The sequence below is a fragment of the Otolemur garnettii genome, unplaced genomic scaffold (genome assembly GCF_000181295.1).
Source record: "Otolemur garnettii isolate 467f Iridium unplaced genomic scaffold, OtoGar3 scaffold00037, whole genome shotgun sequence".
Classification (NCBI taxonomy): Eukaryota; Metazoa; Chordata; class Mammalia; order Primates; family Galagidae; genus Otolemur; species Otolemur garnettii.
In genome coordinates this window covers 15,099,560-15,117,534 of record NW_003852432.1, presented here as the reverse complement: position 1 = coordinate 15,117,534, position 17,975 = coordinate 15,099,560, and the positions used below count along the sequence as shown (strand labels likewise).

Sequence of the window (17,975 nt, the reverse complement as noted above, 5' to 3'; positions counted from 1 at the left end):
GCATGAAGGGAGGAGCTTCCCAACTGTGAAGGGAGCAGAGACATGGCCACCGACCTCTGGATTCTGCAGAAGTCCAGCCCTGCTCTCGCCTTCTCTCTACCAGAAAGGGCAGCTCCTTCTCTCACCCTTCTCACTTCCATTCTTTCTTACTCGATAGACTAAATACATGTTTGTTTTAAATAATTCGCCCATTTCATGTCATGACAGGCTACATCTACAATAGCTTCCCATTAAGAACCTATTTCTCAGATTTATAGACTAAACCACTGCTGTATGGGTTTCTTAAATTTCAGAGACTGCCTCCCCATGGGACTTTCAAATAAAGGCATTTCTCTAACCATTAGGCTAAATATTTCAGACATGCTCCCCACAGTTTTGTCGAGCATGCGAGGGTCTAGAAAGCAATGCCTGCTCCATTTGAAGAAACTCTGACTTTTTATAGAAAAGAAAGAATGTCTTGCAATGCCGACAGGAACCAGCCTCTGCTTTAGATATGTAGTTTTCAAATATATTCTGATCGAAAGAAGCCACATGTGTGATTTTTTTTGTGGTTTGATTTGTATAGATCCTTTTCTAAATGTTCCTGTGACCATACATCTGGGAATGGTTTCTATGTTCTCCTGCCCTCTGCTGGCTAAATTGAGACCTTCCTACGAACATGCCAATCAGCCTTTAGGTCACGATGTACAATTCTCCATCCTGCTCATTTGGGGGCCTGTTTAACAAACACCTTCTCAACAACTCATATGCTGGAGATAAAAACCTAGCTTTATAATTCCTATTTGTTACCAAGATCTCTACCACCTGATGGCTCCAGTGCAAGAGATCTATCCATCATTCTCAAGCATCTTTTGTATCTAACCCCTCTATCCTATAATTAGCAGGTGATTATATCCTATAGTATTTCTGAGTTGTTTCTACCATGTAATTAAGTAAATTAGCACATTGTTAGTAGGCACAAGGTGTATCCTTCTGCCTTGGTTCCTAATTGCTCAGTGTTCATCTTGTTGTCCCAGTGTGACCGTCACCTCTCTCTAGGCTTTCATCAACTTCATCAACTCAGAAGAGGCCTTGGCCACAGAAACCAGGCCACCACACCTCTCTGACCTTCATGGGGTGATGAGGGACCCTCGTGCTTGCTGTATCTTGGCATTCCCAGGAGTCCTCCCCTGTGTCTGCAGTGGCCGAGATAGAGCACACTTGGGTACGGTCAGCCCTTGCTTAGGTACGGTCAGCCCTTCCCCGCTGGGCTAAGAGGACAGAGAAGCAGCACTCAGTTTGAGACCTGTAGTCTTCCCTCTCCTGGCGGTGGTGAGCCCCAGCTGACATCCTGGAGGTTCTGCGGCTGCTCTCTCCTCTCTCCCTTGTAACCCTCCCAAGTCTGGTGTTTCCTCGGTTGACTTGGAGCAGCTGGGACTCCTAGATCTCTACTGGCCAGTGATAACTACACTGAAATCTATTATTCTGTCTTCCAGTTATTCTGAAGGTATATGCTTTTCTCTTAGCTCTCTTTCTCTTTGTTGAGCTGTATTTTTTTTTTTTTTTCCAGAGGTAGGATATGTGGAGAAATTTGAATTTGGGTGGCTGGCATTATTATCCTATGGGAAAATGGTGGAAGTTCTCTTCTGATATTTTGTTTTATTTTATTTTCTCAGTGAGGTAGAAACAAGATGATCAGCTGAACAAGGCTGGGAGAGGAGAGAGGAGGAGGTGTGAATAGTTGTCTGGGGGAGCTGACTGCCTCGGAGCACTAATGAACTGCTAGAGGATTGTGGCAATAAGTCTTTTTTCTTTTAAATTTCAAATTAATATGAGGGCACAAATTTTTAGGTTATGATGTTTTCAGTTCTAAGGGAAAGATCAAGTTCTAGTCGAGCGCTTACCCAGGGGCTGTGCTGAACACCCTCACGTCGTGCACATTAGTGTGACAAGCGTACAGTAAGACCGGTCAGTGTGATGTGGGCTTCTCTCCAGCCGTGTAGCTGCATCCTGTTGTGGTTCTGCCAAATGAGCACAAAGAAGTCTGCTAAACAGATATGAGGAAAGTTTTAAAGCACTCCTGGGAAACAGAAAGCTGAAAGACACACCATGTTCTTGGATTAGATAATACAGCATCACGGAGATGCCGGTTCTCCCTGAGTTAATGGACACGTTTATTGTGAGCACATTAAAAGTAGCCATTTATTTTTTTCTGGAGTGAGAGAAGTTGATTCTACAGTACATAAGAAAAATGAATAAGTAAGAATAGTCAGGAAATGGACAAGATATGAGCTGGCTATTTTAAGCAGAAAAGAATTTTTTAAAAGAAAATGGGCAGACTACAGTGGCTCATGCCTATAGTCCCGGTGCTTTGGGAGGCCCCGAAGTTCAAGACAACATAATGAGACTCAATCTCTACAAAAAATAAAAAAGCCCAGCCCAGCTATGATGTCACCTGCCTGTAGTCCCAGTTCAGGAAGCTGAGGTGAGAGGATTGCCTGAGCCCAGGAGTTTAAAGCTGCACTCCAGCCTGTGTGACAGAGCAAGACCTATCTCAAAAAAAAAGTCCTTAAATATATGAGTTTCTCAATCTCATTTATGTTAAGAGAAGAATGAATTAAAGATATTTAAAAATCTTACTGCTGGGCGGTACCTGTGGCTCAGTGACTAGGGCGCCAGCCCCATATGCCGCAGGTGGCATATTCAAACCCAACCCCGGCCAAAAACTGCAAAAAAAAAAAAAAATCGTACTGCTCACCTATCTGGCAAAACTCAAAAATTTGCTAATGCACTCTATTTGTGAGTCTGCAGAAAAATAGGTGCTTGTCATTGATGCTGGTTGGAGTGCAAAGTAGTGCAGCCTTCCTGGGGAATAATTTGAAATTAACTATTACAATTACATTTGTATTTACCTGTTTACTGAGCAACTCTACTTTTAAGAATCTCTATAAATTCAAAATAATATGTGCAGGAAATTATTTCTTATGCAACATTACTTATGAGAGGAAAATGGTTATAAAGAATCCAAATATCCATTAATAGGAGACCTGTTAAATGAACTGTGGTGCATTCGCAAACTGGAGGATGGAGCAGTGCTAAAACAAAAAAGCGAGTGCTCCCTACAAACCAAGATCCAGAACACAACATGGCATGAACAGATAAAAGATGTGTACCGGGGGCTGGCTTGTGAGTGAGCAAGGCAGGAAAATAAAGATGTTTGCTTATTTTTACCAAAAGCAAAAGCCTTGGAAGATAAAATTAAAAAAGTAGTAAATGTGATTTCTTTCTTAGAGGATAGGGAAAAAGGGTTGAGGAGATGGGGATAGTGGTGACATCTCTCTAAATATAATGAGCAATGTAAACATTTTACAAATTTAAAAAATAATAAAATTTTAAAAAGGGAAATGAAAGCAAACACTGATATTAGAAACAAATGGAAACAAATAGAATGAATATCAGATCGTGGAAGATCGTGCCTCCACTTGTTGGCCCTGCCTTTACTTGTGAGCTTCTCGGTAAAGCTCGTTCCCAGCTTGCCTCAACTGTGTTTACGGCCTATTGTCTGTCTTTTCCCACTGAACAGTCAGCACATGGCAGGGATCTTTCTTTCATTCGCTGATGTCCACATACAGCCTATGCAACGTTTGGCACATAGTAGGTGCTCAGTAAATGTTTGTTCAATCAGTGAAACTCCTTGTGGGCAAGAAGTACATAGAAAGAAGTCATTCTCTATATGTACTTATTTTAATGCCCCCAACCCAGCACAGGACCAGCACAGGAATTGTATAATATATATTTTTATGTGAGCCCAGATGTTTCTGGCAGAATTACAGCTACATTTCTATCCTCCCTGGCTTCTATTCATGTCTGGCCAATGGCCCCGGACCCTGCTGCCTGGACTTTATCTGCAGCTGGAGGTCTCTAGCAGCTGAGAGATTGGCCAGGTTCGTGCTGCGTTGAAAGTGGTCCAGACTGCCAGAGATTCACTCTCCTCTCTCCTTCAGCGTGCTTCCAGCTGAGCTGCTCCATGGATGTTTCAGAGGTATCTCTCTATTCCTTTCTAGTCAGCTTACAAGGACAGGCAGTGATATTTTGGATTCATGGAGCAATAAATCTCTCTTTTAAAATGGCTATGTACACGTGAGGAAATTTCTGTCAGTAGATCTGGTTTAATGATGAACTAGAGATCCGAGTCTCACTGAGAATAGCGTCTACTTCCCCACTGCCCTCTCTCAGCATTTCATTGTCTCCATAAAATGCACCAAAGGCTTCAGTTTAGAGTTTACTTCTTGAAAGGTTTTACCCTGAGAGTGAGAAAAATGTGGATTTGAATCCTAGCTTGGACAATTGGCTACCTCAGTTTCCCAGGGCTCCGTTTCTATAGTCTCAGCAACACCTCTCTTTCTTAGTTGTTGGAGATGCTAGCAAATGTGTAAATGTGTACGTTATCCCCCAGCACTGTGCTAGTTCTTCAGTGAAAGAAGCTATTGATATAAACAGGCTTACTACTTCTGCTAGAAATTGTAGGGGGAAAGATTGGAAGAAAATACAGTAGAACTTCTGCAAGTTGACCACTCAAAGGACTGTAACAAACTGGTCAACCTGAGGCACCAGGCCTACTGTACTGATACATACTTGTGGTGCACGTGCAGTTTGTGAAAATTAGATCAACGTAAGACGCGATCAGCTATGGAAGTTCTGGTGTATATCAAAATGTGGACAATCATTGCCCTTTGGTGGTCAGATAATGGTGCTTTTTATCTTGGGGATTTAAACTTTTCCCAGTTTTTTATATCTTGTCAACTGACTCTATTCAGAAATGTTAATAAGATAATTTGTACAACCTTTAATAGTTAAAAAATTAGCAATTTTCCTTTCTTGATTCTGTCCTATGTCTCAATAATAACTCACAACATAAATCATACTGCTCAAAAGAAATCATGTCAGTTCATTTCATTAATAATCAGAATTAATAGGACCACACAGCATATCCCAGGCCTAAAAAATATCAGTTTGCAAACAAATATGAACAGGACTTTAAATGGAGGACCTGATCTTTAGTTCAAGTATTGAAGTCAGAACTTTTAAGGACCTTTTAGGATGAGCAGATGACAAGCCTTTTGAAGTGTAGGCCAAGGAGAGAGATCTCAAGATCAGGCAATGAGCCAACAGGATGCCCTCTGTGAAGCAGAGAGCAAGTCCTACTCTCTGTTGGGAAAGTATCCTCTTCAAAGGAGCTTCTGGAGAGACAGTCAGCCATGCTACAGCCACTGTCAGGGGTCAGTGTGGAGAAAAATGTCACAGCCAAGCTGTACATGACTCCACAATGGGATGGCTACTGTGTGCAGGACCTGAGAGGTGGAGAATGATCACTGGCTGGGAGAGTGCATGTCAGAGATTGGAACCCAAGACGGAAGGAAGTGACAGAGGTGGTGGCTGCGGCTCAGTCCCTCCCACCTCCTGTCACTTGCAGGGCCTGTGGTCAGGGTTGCAAGAGAAGCAGTGGGTACAGAGAAGGCATTTGTGACCACCTGGTCCTCATGCATGAGACCTCTAACTACTCTGTATTTCACAAGGGAGGAAATACAAAGTCAGGGCTTAGAAGGGAACACTTGAAGGGCAAGTGTTGGCCAACCCAGGTTCCCCTGTACGTGAAGGTGCTGAAATGCCCTTCCCGCATTGCTGCTTTTCTCAGCCCTGTAACTCATGACCCCTGTAGTATGCGGCAAACCTCTGCATCCTGAAAATCAGAACCATTCATCTCACAGTCCTACAGTAGAGCAAGGGTCAATTAGTTACCCAAATTGATATTTATTAGGGGAGAATTTGTAACAGAGAATAGAAGGCACACCATCTTTAGAACTCTGTCAACACACTTGGATTGCACAGAAAGATGAGGAAATTAATAACCTGCTTGCGCTTCATCTATCTTGTACAAAACACATCTAATTTTCCCCTTAGCTTCACTTTCATCCATTTTCAGTTTGTGCAGAGTCTTTTATTTGCTTCCTCCTCCCTCTCATTTAATTCTTTTAATAGAAGAACCTGAGTGATACTCCCGGAAGGAAATTTGCACTGTTTTTTTGCTCAGGGCATCCCCTGGTTGGAAGGAACAAATTCCCAGGTGTCTTTAAGAGCATCTGCACATTGGAGGTGTCTCAAAAACTGAGATCAGGAGGCTGGTGCCCAGAGAAGGGAAATAACCGGTTGGTGAGAGATGGAAGCATAAATAGGGTTGAGACAAAGAGAGGGTCAGCTGTAAGTGGGTCAGGAGACCGGAGTGGACAGAGTAGGCCCTGGAATGCTCGCTGGGAGGCCTGCCACGGAGGATTTCTGTTCTGCCCCCACCCAACAACCCCAGGGGTAAGATGACTCAGCACTTCCTATTATTACAAAGGCCAACCCCAAGAGGCCCTACCAAGGCTGACTGCTGTTGAAACCTGACCATACTCCTTCTGGCTCCTGGGTCATCCTAGTACATACAGTAAAAGTTTGTTCCAGAGGGATGTGGGTAATTCACCTTAGTACTTGATGTTACTTTGTTTTTTTTTGTTTTTTTTTTTTTATTTTTTACTTGAGCCAACAGCCTGAACTGGCTGGCTGCTTGTCAGGTAGCACTGACACATAATAGTTAACATTTATTGGTGATTGCTAGGTGTGTGAAGAACTTTACACCAACATCCCATTTAATTCTCAGAAGCTGACCCGCAAGGTAGGTATTCGCAGAGGAGAAAACTGAGGCTTGGAGATGTTAAGTTGCTTGAAGGCAAATGGTTTACTGAGATGAAACAAAAACAGAAAGGTGATCATATGCAGGAAAGCATGGAGAAGCCGAAAAGCCAACAGTGGACCAGGAGGGTGATGAGGAGGGAGGACCGAGGAATAGAAGCCTAGGCTACTGGTAGAAAATCCAAGTAGCTGAAACCACTGGCTCTTGTGGCCGTGTAAGGTCCTGCGGAGAGGATTGATCACCTTCCTAACGTCTCTTCAAGATGGGCACACTTTGTTACTCTCCATTTTCCAGGGACGTGTTCTTTGGATTATCATCTAGATCTGGATTTTGCCACGAAGAGAGAGGACATTCATTCATTGTGACTGGAGAGGCATCTGTCATACGTGAACTGTGTGAGAGGGACAGGAATGGAGGGTGTGGGAGGAAGAGGGGTCTGTTAAAAGGAGAGGAGGTTGGTCCGGAGATTAGAAAGGTTTTAATGAGAAGAGAGAAAGTGGAGAGTGGAGTCTGACCGGGAGTCAGCTCGCTCTCACACAGCTGCAGAGGCCCTTGTTAGTGTGGAGGGAACTGTGGGGGAGAGGGAGCATCTTTTCTCTGCAGAGTGACTGATGCTGTGCCAGGAACCCATCTTAAAATTACTGCTCTCTGCAAAAGTGTTAATCTCACACCAGGGCATCGTCTCTACTGTTAACCAGGCCCAGGTCGGGGGATTTTGATGTTTCCCAGGAACAGTGTCCTTGAAACATTCCAGGAGTGTGGGGGAGAGGGTGCTGCAACCAGGCCATTTGGTCTCTGACCTGCTTTCTCTCATTAGCTGTCTTCCAAAATGGCTATACTTTTGGCAGGGTCATGAGGATTTTTCTCCACACTGTGTGCCACCTCTCCTCTCCCTGGAATTTTCATTATTTCAGTAAGTGGGTGAGGCAGGAGCACTAGTTATCAAGGAAATGTACATATTGTCCAAATGCGCCTCCATGAAGGCACTGGCCTCATCCTGTTTGCCTCCATGTCCCTGGCTGTGGGAATGTAGAGGCGATCTTTACATACTAAATTAAGAATGTGAAAGTAAATGAATTAAAGGGGTAAGGAGGAGGCAGGATGTCTCTCCCTTGGAGACTTTCTATTACTCTTATCTAGGTGTTTCAAAGGCTTTGAAAATTAGAGAACGGGGGAAATGGGTCCTGTGTTTTTAGGGGGTGTGGTTGAGTAGGATTAGGGGAGGAAAGTTTGGAGCCTGGGGCGCCAACGTGGGAGAACCTGGAAAGCTGGGGGTAGTGTAAGCTTCCCAGTCTAATGTCCTCTCCACGTCCTGCAGTGTCTCCACTCTGTCCTCCCAGCCTTGCCACTAACTTCCACAGGAGAGCTGCCCTTTGGACCACACAAAGCAAAAATCTCCAGGACTAGCCTTCAACATTTTCAATCTTTCTCTCCACTGACATCTTCAAACAAGATTTTGGCCTCCAACATTTTTTCCTACTCTTTCTCTTACTGATACATATAATGAATGCACATATTTTCAAAGTACAGGTGATCATTGAATACGCTCATACAATTTGTAAAGATCAAATCAGAGTAATTGGGATATCCATCATCTTAAATATTTGTCTTTTTTGTGCTAGCAACATTAGAATTATTTTCTTCTAGCAATTTTAAAATCTGTGATAGGTCATTGTAAACTATAGTCACCCTATTGATCTATCAAACATCAAGTCTTATTTCTTTTATCAACTTGTGTATTTGTACCTATTAATCAACCTCTCTTCATCCTCCCTTCTCCTGCTCTTCCTGGCCTCTAGTAACCACCAATCTACTCTCTATTCTTCAGATAGAGCTACTTCTCTAGCTCCCACATTTAAGTAAGAATACACTGTATTTGTCTTTCTGTACTTGGGGTGTTTCATTTAACATAATGACCTTTAGTTCCATCCATGTTGCTGAAAATGACAGGATTTCATTCTTTTTTATGGGCACTTAGGTTGGCCCTAAACTTTGGGTACTTTGACTATTGCTGCAATAAACACAGAGGTACAGCTGTCTCTTCAACACGCTGATTTCCTTTCTTCTGGATATATACCCAGTAGTGGGATTGCTAGATCATATGGTAGTTCTACTTTCAGTTTTTTGAAGAACCTGAATACTATTTCCCATAGTGGCTGTACTAATTTTCTTTTCTTTTTTAGAGACAGAGTCTCACTTTACCGCCCTTGGTAGTGCCATGACATCACAGCTCACAGCAACCTCCAACTCTTGGGCTTAGGCCATTCTTTTGCCTTAGCCTCCCAAGTAGCTGGGACTACAGGTGCCCACCACAATGCAGGACTATTTCTTTGTTGTATTTTGGCTGGAGTGAGGTTCAAACCCTCTACTTTTACTCTAGGTATATGGGAACAGCACCCTACCCACTGACCCACAGTTGCCGCCAGCTGTACCAATTTTTGAGTTGACACTAGAAGTATAAAGCAGGGGTGTTGTGAGCTCATCTGGAGAGGAAAAAGGGGGTAAGTAAGGCCATGCAGGCTTTGCTTGTCATGCTAAGGAGGCTTGGTCCTCTCCTGATAAGGTTTTTTTTTTTTCTGAGACAGAGCCTCAGGCTGTTGCCCTGGATAGAGTGATGTTGTATCACAGCTCACAGCAACCTCCAGCTCCTGGCTCAAGCAATTCTCCTGCTTCTGCCTCCCAAGTAGCTGGGACCACAGGTGCCCACCACAATACCTGGCTATTTTTTGGTTGCAGCCATCATTGTTGTTTGGCAGGCCCAGGCTGGATTTGAACCTGCCAGCTCAGGTGTATGTGGCTGGCGCTTTAGCCACTTGAGCTGCAGGTGCCGAGCCTCCTGATAGAGTTTTAACGAGGAATTCTGACCATAAATGTGAGAGTGTCAGGTTTACCTAGCATAGAGTATTCTGGCTGGTGGGCGGGGGAGGGGGAATAAATTTCTGGGAGGTAGCACAGGCAAGAGCAGGGAACCAGTTTGGAGGCTATTTGCAATGGAGTGAGTTAAGAGGTGGTGTCAGCTAGATCCAAGGTGTTGGCAGTAAGAATAAAGAAAGAAATGAATTGCAGAACTATTAGGTAATAAAATGGGCATGACTTGGGGACCGAAGTGGAGGTAAGAAGAAGGCTTAGAGAAGACTCCTGGGGTTCTAGATTGGTGGTGAGGGTGGCAAATCACCTGCTTTTGAGATAGTTTCTTTCAAAGGTAAGGAAGCTTAACTTTCAGTCTCCTCTCCTCCACCCATTCAAAGGCTCTAGGGAGAGTCTGAGTAAGTTTGAATACTAAGTCTATATTTTTCTTAAAGAGGGCCCACACCCTCTTTAAGCTGGTGTTAGCATCAGACACGCAAAACCTGAATCCACTCCTGCCCATCCCCTTTCAATTTATCCTTCTTATTACCAGTAGACTAATCTTCCTAAAAATAAAATGTCGACATCATGTCAGTCCTCTCCTCAAAGGCTACTGTCATCCTGTCAATGGCCTTTAGCAACCTGACAATTATATCTCAGGGTTGCTCTTTCTCTCTCTAAAATTCATTTCCTGACAAATGTTTATAGTTTCAAAAAAGTAAACTTTGACCTGACTGTCAAAAAGCAGGGAAGTCGCTTACAGACATTTAAAGTCTGAGGTTCTTAGATCCACCAAGAAGGTTGCTTTAGTTGTGATTACTCTGTTAAACTTTCTTGTTTACTGTCCATCTTCTTGCTTTGTTTTTATACCACTTGTGGCTTGTCTACTTTAAAACATTTGTCTAGGCTCAGCACCTGTAGCACAGTGGTTACAGTGCTGGCCACATGCACTGAGGCTGGCAGGTTTGAACCTGGCCCGGGCCAGCTAAACCACAATGTCAACTGCAACAACAACAACAACAAAATAGCCGGGTGTTGTGGCAGGCACCTGTAGTCCCAGCTACTTGGGAGACTGAGGTAAGAGAATCGCCTAAGCCCAAGAGTTTGAGGTTGCTGTGAGCTGTGACATCACAGCACTCTACCAAGGGTGACATAGTAAGACTCTATCTCAAAAGAAAAAACAAAAAACCCCCCAAACATTTGTCTAGTTTCATACTTGGCCATTCAGTGGTGAGTACTGTTTAGGATGTCTGGTACCTACAGAAACCATTTGGCATATACAGACATCCCTCTTCATCATGGCCATGGAACACATTCAGCACATGATTACACTTTAGAAATCTGTTTTTGATCATGCAGAGTTCAAAGGCAATTTGTATTCTCGAATGTTAATTGTAATCTATAAACCTTTGACCATTCAATAGTTGTAGCACCTGGAGTATAGCGTGCTGTCACCTGCAGCCACAGAGATGTTTTGGATCATGCTTTCATCTGAAGGCAGAGTTGTCCTTACAGTTGTTCGCTACATTGATGCCTGATACATTACTTCTGAGGGTTTTTCTGCTATCTGAGCAGCTGCTACTCATGTATAAAAAATCCAATTTTACTTTCTAAGCTTTTTTCCTATCATGTTCTGTCTGTTTCAACAGAGTCTCATTCAGACACAATAAAATGGGACTCATAATATCAATTTATTGTTTTAGCAATCTCAATAAACAAGGCAGTTTCATCATACTCTTTTTTTCTTTAGGGAGAAGATGGGCCTGGCCACTTTCTATAAAAGAACGCATTGTGCAACAGCCCATAACAGACAATGCAACTTGGTTAAATTCTCATCCATAGTGCTTCAGGTTTTCTTTTTCTGTTTAATTTCAGAATATTATGGGGGTACAAATGTTTTGGTTATACGCATTGCTTTTGTGTCTTTCGCGTCAGAGTTATAGGTGTGCCCATAGTGTGCACTGTGTCCATTGGGTATGAATTACCCATCCCTTCTTCCCCCGCTCCCACCTGCTTGATTTTTTTTTTTTTTTTTTGACAGAGTCTCACTTTGTTGCCCAGGACAGAGTGTGCCATGGCTTCATAGTCACAGCAACCTCAGACTCCTGGGTTCAAGCAATCTTTCTGCCCCAAATTCCTGAGCACCTGGGACTATAGGTGTCCACCACAATGCCTGGCTAATTTTTCTATTTTTAGTAGAAATGGGATCTTGCTCTTGCTCAGGCTGGTCTCAAACTCCTGAGCTCAAGGAATCCTCCTGCCTCGGCCTCCCAGAGTGCTAGGATTACAAGCATGAACCATTGTGCCTGGCCTACTTACTTAATTTTTGATGAGTTTATTTTTATATGTGCATGTGAGTGTTGATTGATTAGTTCTGACTTAATAGTGAGTACACATGATGTTTGTTTTTCCATTTTGGTGATACTTCCCTTAGGATAATGGTCACCAATTCTATCCAGGTTAATACAAGAGGTATTAGTTCACCATTTTTTTAAAGGCTGAGTAGTACACTATAATATACACAGACCGAATTTTATTCCACTCACATCTTGATGGGTACTAGGGTTGTTTTCACTTCTTTATGGTTGTTTCCACACCTGCTATAAACATTCACGTGCAGGTGTCTTTTTAATAAAAATGTCTTTTTTTCCTTTGGGTAAATACTATAGTGGGATTGCTGTAGGTCTTCTGAGGTATCTCCGTGCTACTTTCCCCCCAGTAGTGTATGAGTGTTCCTATCTCTCTGCATTCATGCCAGCATTTTTTATGTTGGGACTTTTTGATAAAAGCCATTCTCAACTAGAGTTGAGTGATGTGTCATTGTGGGTTTGATTTGCATTTCCCTGATGATTAGAGATGTTGAGCATTTTTTCATGTTTGCGGGCCATTACTCTATCCTCTTTTGAACAATTTCTGTCTGTCTTTTGCCTGCTTTTTAATGGGGTTTGTTTTCTTCTTGCTGATTTGCTTGAGTTCTTTGTAGATTCTGCTTGCTTAACAGCCCTTTATCAGATGTATAACATGCAAATGTTTTCTCCCATTCTGTAGATTGTGTATTTGCTCTAATGATTTTTTTCCTTGATTGTGCAGAAGCTTTTAAATCTGATTAAGTCCCATTTATTCATTTTTGTTGTTGCTGTGATGGATTTTAGGGTCTTCTTCATAAAGTCCTTTAGTTTTTTTTGTTCGAGGATGTCTTATGATGGGAAAAGTTGTTCTATAAATAATATAAAAGTAGAATGCTACTTATTAAAAGACACTTCTGAGCCACAGAGCATAGTGCTATGTTTCAACCGGATCTTTCTCATCTCCTTTTTCCCCAGCTTCTTCATACTTTTCCAGCCTCTCCACGTAATTATGTGTTGGCAGATACAAATCAGAGGTGTGGGGAGCTGTTGGCACTTGCAGAGCCCCAAGGACTTCTCTTAGATTAACAGGCTTGGAGCTTCCCACCGTAATTCCACAGAGGAAGTTATGAGCCAAGGAGAGGAAAATACTATAATCCTAAGCAATGTGGAACAGATGCAGCCTGGGTCAGGTGGAAGATTTGAGAGTCCAATTCTCATTTTTGGAGAATACTGTTGTCTATGTCGTAATTCCCTTCTATCCCAAACCTCCTGATCTTTGTGGTGCTTTGAAGAATTCAGTGAGCATGTGTCATGCTGATTGAGAGGAGGCACACCAGGCTAAAGAGAGCCAGGAGGATCACCTTTTGTAGTTTTATACCCATCCCCCCAGAAATGGCTCTGGGTGCTCAGGTAGCCTGGTGCCTGCAATAAAGGATCCGCCCAGTGTCCTGTTTCACAGAAGTCAGCAAATGCTGATAGATATGGACACTCCCAGAGCCCAGTGGGGGTGAAAGGACCACTTCTCAGAACTCCTTCAGCTCCACGTTTTCTATCATTAGTCCTTGAGATGGATGGAACTTGTTAATTATCCCTTTTCTTTCTCCATCTTTCTTCTCTCATCCTTCCTCTCCCACCTTCTTTCCTCTCTGTGTCCTTGATATTAGAATGTTTTCTGCTCAAGCTGTGTTGCTATGTCTACCAGTTCTGGTGTTTCCTGTTGTGGCCAGAAGTCTGCTTCCATCATTAGGGGCTTAGAGGAGACAAAGGGCATGAAGCAAGCTTAGCTAAACTGGGAGATTACTGCTTAGAAATTATTATAGGAAGATACATAACATTGCTCTAGCTATATGGCATATTACATATTTTTAATTAAGGTTGATTGATCTCAGTATATTTAATATAAATTTGTGGCAACAAAATTTAAGTTGATAAATTAGTGTAACAACCCAGGACATTTTCCTCCTCTTTGAGAAGGAGGACTCTAGTACTACTTAGGGAGTCTACTCCCTTACTTATGCTGGAGAACAAAATGACATACATCAGTCTGGAATGTTTTAGGTGAAATCACCTACAAGCCGGTTAGGGATGAGGTGTGATCGTTCATCTTTAGACTCACAGCCGTGGCTCACCCTCCTACCACCTGTTCCTCACGTCCGTGCTGGCTTCTTCCAGGTGTTGTAATCACGGGAGGGAAATATCCAGGGCAGCAGGGTACGCCCCTGTCCTGACCTCCATAATCTCTTTCTGTATTATCTGCATTTATGACCAAAGGTCAGACAGGTTACCTCCTTCTGCTTAAATGGATGGAAGCAGTTATGAAAGTAATATTTGGAATTAAGAAAGGAAAGGGACAAGCAAGTATCCTGTCTATTCATTATGATCTTTTTGGAATCCCCTTTAAGTGGAAACTCCAATCATCTGAGGCCTCAGTTCTTTTTTTTTTTTTGAGACAGAGCCTCAAGCTGTCCCCCTGGGTAGAGTGCTGTGGTATCACAGCTCACAGCAACCTCCAACTCTTGGGCTCAAGGAGTCTCCTACCTCTGCCTCCCAAGTAGCTGGGAGCACAGGCGCCCGCCACAACACCTGGCTATTTTTTTTGGTTCCAGCCATCATTGTTGTTTGGCGGGCCTGGGCTGGATTCGAACCTGCCACCTTAGGTTTATGTGGCTGGCACCTTAGCCACTTGAGCCACAGGCGCCGAGCCTGAGGCCTCAGTTCTTAGAAAGCAAGTATCTCCATGTTCTGTCCCAACATTAGATGTACTTGTTCATAAATATTTTATCTATTTTGGTGTCCTCTGCATCCTAAGTGCTCAGTAAATATTTACTAAACAAATAAGTGATTCTTGCTGCTTATAATAGTGTTGCGTTGGCGTATGTGGACAATTTAATGCTAGGAGATAATTAGTCATCAGGCCAGCTATTTAGCCATGTTCTCTTATTGCCAACTCTTTAACTACATGATAAATACATAAGCATGAAGGCCTGTGAACTTTTTACAACTGATTTTTTCATATCCATTTGTTTTGACTCTCAAAAGTCGGTTATAGGAGGCTATAGTGTACTAGCCATTGTAACAGTATGTGGGACTTTGTGCCCCTTCTTTATCATTCTTGCAATAGTATGATAGAACTTATCTTCATTTTTTTTATTTGTTATCTGCATTCATTTTTTTCATTTCAGTTCACTCATTTGGTTCTTTCAGCAACTGTGCATCAAGCTCTATGTTAGATGCTAAGGACTCAACAGTGAACAAGACACACAAGCTCCCAGTCTTCATGGTGATGAGAAGCTGAGATGCAGAGAAGTAACTCGTAGTTAGGGTAACATGTGCACCCACCAGGATTTGAATCTGATCCTAAGACTCACGCTGTCTCTGAAAAATAGCGATAATAATTTATAAGGAGCCTGCAAAGTGCCGATCTTTTGCAATTTGGCTCATTTGTAAACCTTCAAACCAACCACACATGTTGAGTATTTTAAGTATTTATGAAGGAGGAACTGGGACTCTGAGAACTAGCAGAGCTAGCAGACCCCAGGGCGCAGATCTGGACACGTGTCAGCCTGACACCAGAGCCCATGCTGCTTCCACTTGGCAACACTGCTGGCTGATGGCACAGCAGAAAAGAGAAAGGTCCACAGGCCCTGAGCTAGAGGAGCTTGCAGGTCAGCAGGAGAGAGAAGGAAAACACAATTACAGTACAAAGCAGAATATAAAATAGGGCCACAGACAAGAGTATAAACACACTGCTGTGGCTTGAGGAGGGATTATTTTAGTCTAAGGCGTCTTTGAAAGTAGAGGAAGGGAATTTGCTCTGTTTGATAAATCTACAGGGTGTCACCTTTCAAGGAGGAAATAACCTATTATTAAGAATGAAAGCACGATATAAATAAAGTTAGGATTATTTCACTTCCTTAATTTTTCTCCTCAATGAATAGTATATGTTTATCGAATGGCTGTATATCATACGTATTTACTTTATAAAATTTATTGAGTGGATGGAGCTGAATGGATGGAGCTCTGTAAGATATTTCAATTCCAGAGATGTTAAATTATTAAAATACGTGGCTCTTAGAATGAACTAAATATAGTTCTTATTTTTTAATGGATAAGCTGTTCAAGGTATTTTAATTAGTGAATGTATTGAAGAATCACAGTCTAAACTCACTTTCACTGGGGTCCCAGTGGGGCTGCTGTGTACAGTTGTGTATTTTTGTGAATTGAATGAAAGTTCCCAGCTGAGGAGGCAAGAAGAGGTTGAAATCTAGCCTGCATTCCTCATACCAAATAGTGCTCCCCATTGTAGGACTGCCTCACTCCCACTAAGAGCCAGGGCATCTAGGCGCCTTTCAAAAATCTGTGTGAATGAGAAAGAGATTTTCTGTGGACTAGCAGTAGCCCTGGGTTCTACAGCAAGAATGATGATAATGGTGTTGCAGCAGCCAGGGTGTACGTAAAAGGATAACATGCTTTTTATATATCTACTGGTGATCTTAATAAACTGTCAAAGTTATTAAATTCTAAATTATATTTAAGATTAGCTCAGGAATTAAGTGACTACAACATCAGTGCAAAATCTGTTAATGAAAAATTTTATTGAGTCTGTATTACATAAAGATAAATATGGAATGAAATGAAGTGACCTGAACTTATTTCAACTATACAATTTTTTTTGCATATTAACTTCAGGGATTTCAAAGACCCTGTAAATTCCATTTTTAGGGTTTGGAGATCTCAGGTTAGCACACTTATATGATTGTACAGAATGATTCAAAAAGAATTAGACCCTAAGCAAATATAAACATGTGGTCAAAGCCTAACACTTCCCATAGACATTGAAAAGGTCACTCACAGTTTGGCTCATACATGATTGTGTATTGCCTGGTTACCAAATAACACATTTGGGAAATGTTCGATTATTTTTGAATCACCCAGTTTATTTAACAACTTCTTCTGAAAGGTTTCAAATGCCAACTCAGCCTGCCAAGTCTGGGATGCTATTGTGATCCGACTGAGTACTCACCATGGTTCATGTTGCAGGATTCCTTTTATGGACTGCATTGATGGAGAAAAAAATAATATTTAATGGGATGACAATATTTTGGATTTCAACAAGTGACAGTGGCATTGCCTCTCCACCTCAACACTCTTTCAAAATCAGATCCAACATATAACCTCCTGCAGATCCAGAGCATCTCTGAAAGCTTCAGCGTTGTCATAGAGACCATCAAATTATGAGCCACTCCAGGGCTTATTCTCATAGAAAGTGACGTTTCCCAGGACAATGAGTCATTATTAAAGCAGGGAGGACCTCTAAATGGTTCCCTCATTAGATCAGCCAGTGTTCGACTGTAAAACACGGATCTGACAATGGGGTTATCATCAGTAGCCAGAGGCTGTCTTCAATTTCACAGACTCTGTCATGAAACTGTCATGTTAAATGTTTATGTTTCTGGCTGAATGCCATCTCGAAGGAATATTATTTCTTTGGAGAGTTTGCTGGGATGAGACTAACTTGGCATTTACCAGTCCAAGACTGAGCCAGAGGAAATTTGCTACAGGGGTACGTGGATTGTATGTATGTGTGTTTGTGTACGTTAGTTCACTTGCAGAAAATGCCACGTGATCTGCCAGCAACCAAGCATATAAAGTTGACTTTAACAACAACATATTTATCTGTTTAGTTTAAGTAAAAGCTTTTAGTAAAGTTTTAATTGGCTCTTATTAATATGACCATTCATACTTCAATGTATCATTAATTTTGAAATGATTTATGCATTTTAGTGTATCAGTATTTTTATTTTTGCAGGTATCAAATTATACTGATTAAAATAGACAATTTTCTTTGCTCTTTTTCCTTTTTAAGAGAGGGGGGATTTGTTCAAAGAAGACATGTCTTAACCATGAATGAAAGCTGAATGCAACAAACGCAGTATGAGATTACCGGGGCATACGCCAAGTGTTTGCTTTACCACCAGAGCAGCAGGAAAGGAAGTGATATAGGGAGATTTGTAGGTTAGTGATATTCATTTTCAGTGGGTGGCAGTTTTTTTGCTTTATACAATGATTAT

At 42.0% G+C, this 17,975-nt stretch overlaps 1 pseudogene; it reads right to left on the bottom strand.

Annotated features, from left to right (window-relative positions):
* The window catches only part of LOC100964146, a 67,350-nt pseudogene extending 50,413 nt beyond the window's left edge, over positions 1-16,937 (bottom strand).
* Positions 16,938-17,975: the final 1,038 nt, after the last annotated feature.